Source organism: Lolium perenne, chromosome 2 (genome assembly GCF_019359855.2).
Source record: "Lolium perenne isolate Kyuss_39 chromosome 2, Kyuss_2.0, whole genome shotgun sequence".
In the NCBI taxonomy this organism is placed as follows: domain Eukaryota; kingdom Viridiplantae; phylum Streptophyta; class Magnoliopsida; order Poales; family Poaceae; genus Lolium; species Lolium perenne.
This window is the reverse complement of record NC_067245.2, coordinates 181,614,153-181,617,726: the sequence shown is the minus strand read 5'-3', so window position 1 is coordinate 181,617,726 and position 3,574 is coordinate 181,614,153. Positions and strand designations below refer to the sequence as shown.

The following is a 3,574-nucleotide window of genomic DNA, read 5'->3' as shown; positions in this document are numbered from 1 at the left end:
ATGCACAGTTTGCTACAATAACAAATTTTTCTTGCTACAATTTTTATGCTTTCTTGCTACTATAATACATTTTTTTTGCTACCAAGTTTTCGGCGAGGTTTCCGGTGACGTCTCCGGTGATGTCTCCGGCGACATCTCCGGCGATGTCTCCGGTGAGGTTACTTTTGCTACATTTCTATTTTTTTTTTGCTACAATAGCATAATGTTTTGCTATGTGATCTCCGGCGAGGTCTCCGGTGGTCTCCGGCGAGGTCTCCGGCGAGGTCTCTGGCGGTCTCCGGCGAGGTCTCCGGCGGTCTCCGGCGAGGTCTCCGGCGAGGTCTCCGGCGAGTCTCCGGCGAGATTAGAGTTTGCTACAATTAAAATGTTTTTTGCTACTTTGGTACATTATAGTAGCAAAAGTGGGATTGGGGGCAACTATGACACGTGTCGCCATCTGAACTGTTCATTTTGGCTAATCGTACGGCAGTCCAGCCGGGGGATTAGTGATTAGATCCCCCGGGGACGCCCAGCGCTCCCCAACTCAAAATGAGCGACCCAGCCAGGCCACACACGCGCACTCACGCGGCACGCCCGTGAAGACAACAACGTCCTCGTTTCTTGTTTACTTTCCTCATATGCGGGTCCCATCGCCACGTCATTGTCTTCAAGCCCAGGCACGAAGGGACGCCCACGCACGATCCGACTGCTGCGTTTTTCAGTTTCTGTGCATTTCCTCTCAAATTGATTTCCGGGCGAATTAATCCACCATTTGATGCACCGTTTGTTGCTACTTAAGCCTCACAGTCTCCTCTCTATTTCCCCCCAAACGGCACTTCCTGAGAGCCCCCAGGCTGCTCGAATTCAAGCTCGAAGGTCCGCAGCACCGTCACGGTAAATCGTCGATTGCGGTGAGCACGGTCCATCTTTTGATCTCTAGTTTCTTCCAAACTCCCTATTTATTTCTTGCGCATCTCTCAGGATTTGTTTCATAATTTTTCATGCACCACAGCAACATCTCCATTTTCATCTGTGAGCACGACAGTGGCGAAGATTTTTCCAGCGAAACAGTACACCTCGACGTCTGCCACTTCACTGTCGCCAGGAGCATCCGCGAATACACATGCCGGCGGCCACCGTACGCGTTTTCGCCGTCGTTCCAAGAAGAGAAGTTCCACACCATGGCCACCATCAAGTTCGCCGAGTTGCACTGAACCTCGTCGTCCACACCCGCGGTAACGCTCAACATCAGCCTGTAGTTCCCTGTAGTTCCTTTGTGCTTTGTGCTAAAGTCTAAATATGATTTAGATTAAGCTATTTGATCAAGAACCAACCGTTAGCCTAATCAAATGAACTGGTATCACCATCCTATTCTGTTTGTTTTCACACGGGGCTGTGCTAAGATCGATCGATCTGTTCTCGTACGTGCTAGCTTATATCTTATGCCTAACTTCATAATTCTATATCTTAAAATCTACAGCTCGGTTTTGGATGAGATTTTCTCTGTTGAGTTTGTAAATCAATCCTCTACAACTTTTGTGTAGAAAGTTTTTCCATCTGAGAAACTTTTTCCGATAACTTTTCGTACAACATCAAAATTTAACCGCGACATGTTTAATCTTGTAAAAATTATAGAAAAGTAATTACACATCCAAAGTTGGCAAATAATATACCCCTGAAATCCTAAAAACGTGTAGAATACAGTAGACACAAAATATTGCATTTTTGCATCATATTTTACACAGTTTTTGCAGAAACTAAAATAGAGTATTTTAGCCATATAAATAGTTCTACAAAATATATTTAAGTAATTCCTTTTGCTTTTAGCAGAGATTCGAACCCCCTGTACAGTAGCATTAGAAAATAAAAATATTACCTATATGTTTCTCTTTTAGTTATTTGTTTAGTGTTGTAGATCTTTTCTAATGATAGGAAATGTTTTTAATAATTAATTCAATACTAAAATTTTGCCATGGCATCATGCATATAGTGACAACCATAGAACAATAAATGGAGTGCTCTTGTGTGAATCTCATATGCATCTCATGTCTATGTTTGTGCATTTGTGTTTGTGCTTTGTGTTTATGGTGCTATGTATGTATGCTTGTAGATTGCGACTGTGACAGCTGCAACCTTTGTGACTGCGAAGATTGCAACTCCTCCCACTGAAAAAAGGCAAGTGTCACACACCAAAAGTCCCAGTTTTAATTCTTGCACTGTAGTGTTTTTATAGTAGACATGTCTAGCGTTTATGCTTTATGCCTGCTAATAAATCCTAATAGTTTAGCTACACCACTCCTAGACTCCTTTAGCCGCCATTAAATTTAGTTGTTACCTGCTATGCCATGGAAAATGTTTTGATAGAGGTTAAGGAAAAACAACTAAGTTTAATGAATTACCTGGGTGAATGGTGGAGTTATGGAGAGGGTGGCTGCATCAGGGGGCAAGACCCTGGTGCTAGTGCACACGTGCGGAAAGTCACCCAGGTTTAAAGAGATTGTAGACAAACCTTGCTCATTAGCTTCCCGTACAACCACATGCTACTATGGCTCTGGCTTGACAAAGTATGTTGTATGAACCCGGATCCTAGGGGCCAGGTGGTGGTAGAGGGATACTGTAGGTGTAACGTGGCCCTTAGGGAATGGTTCGGGTGATTACACACAGAAGGTCTCGGCCACGGTCTGCACCTGTCCTTTGAGCAAAATGTGCATCGAGGTAGAAGGATTGACCTGGTCATGTGGGTAAAGGTGTAGAACCTCTCGAGAGTGTAAATCTAAGTACTTAGCCGTGTCCCCGGTTATGGACAACTTGAGCGAACTGACAAGTCCTTGTTCGAAGATCTCTTCATCCCAATTTCTTAAATAAAATTTGAATGGGTGAACAAGGGTAGGAAGGTACATTGGGGCTTTACCAATGCTATTGTTAATTTGGTACATTGGGGTTTTACCAATGTTACTGCTAATTAGATTAAAAGAAAATGTTTTGATAAATGATAGGGAAAAATTGGCTTTATGCAAATTATGCCTGAGCTCTACCAGCCAAATGTACACTTAAGTGTTAGGTTGCCATTTGAGTCCACTATAGTGTCATCTTGCCAATACATTCAAAGTATTGACCATTCGTGGCTGTAACGTTTCATGTTGCAGATGTTTTAAAAGACGAGTGAGTTACGATGGTTAGGGTTACGAGTCTATCCTCAACATGCTCGCATGTGGCACATGAAGACGAAGGACTCCATGCTGTCTATGTTTGTTCGTTGTGAAACTCTGATGATATGCTAGCCTTGTGCTATGCAATTTGTAATACATTATGTAATTTCTGGATCATACGATGTAATAAAGACCTTTGTTTCTTGGTATTACATCTTGTACTGTGTGTGCTAGCGATTGATCCAGGGACTAGCACAGATACGCACAGAGATCGGCACCCTAAAAAGGTGAGGTAGCTACAGTCGAAGTTTTAGGTCACGAAGGGTTAAATAGGCGAAGAGGCGGAGTCGGAAGGGCACCAGGGCGCCCTCCCCACCTGTCGGCGCGGCCAGGCCTGGGCCCGCGCCCAGGTGTGGTGTGGGCCCCCCTGGCCCGCCTCCGACTCT

The 3,574-nt window shown here is 44.2% G+C and overlaps 1 long non-coding RNA gene across 2 annotated transcripts; it reads left to right on the top strand.

The window, feature by feature from the left end:
* The first annotated feature begins 557 nt into the window (after positions 1-557).
* Positions 558-3,337, top strand: LOC127320798 (uncharacterized). 2 transcript variants are annotated; one of them, XR_007863544.2, is made up of 4 exons: positions 565-890; positions 992-1,214; positions 2,090-2,154; positions 3,126-3,337. It is a non-coding gene; the product is annotated as an uncharacterized lncRNA (long non-coding RNA). The 2 variants fall into 2 exon arrangements; XR_011752199.1 differs by having other exon boundaries at positions 558-1,214.
* The last annotated feature ends 237 nt before the right edge of the window (positions 3,338-3,574 follow it).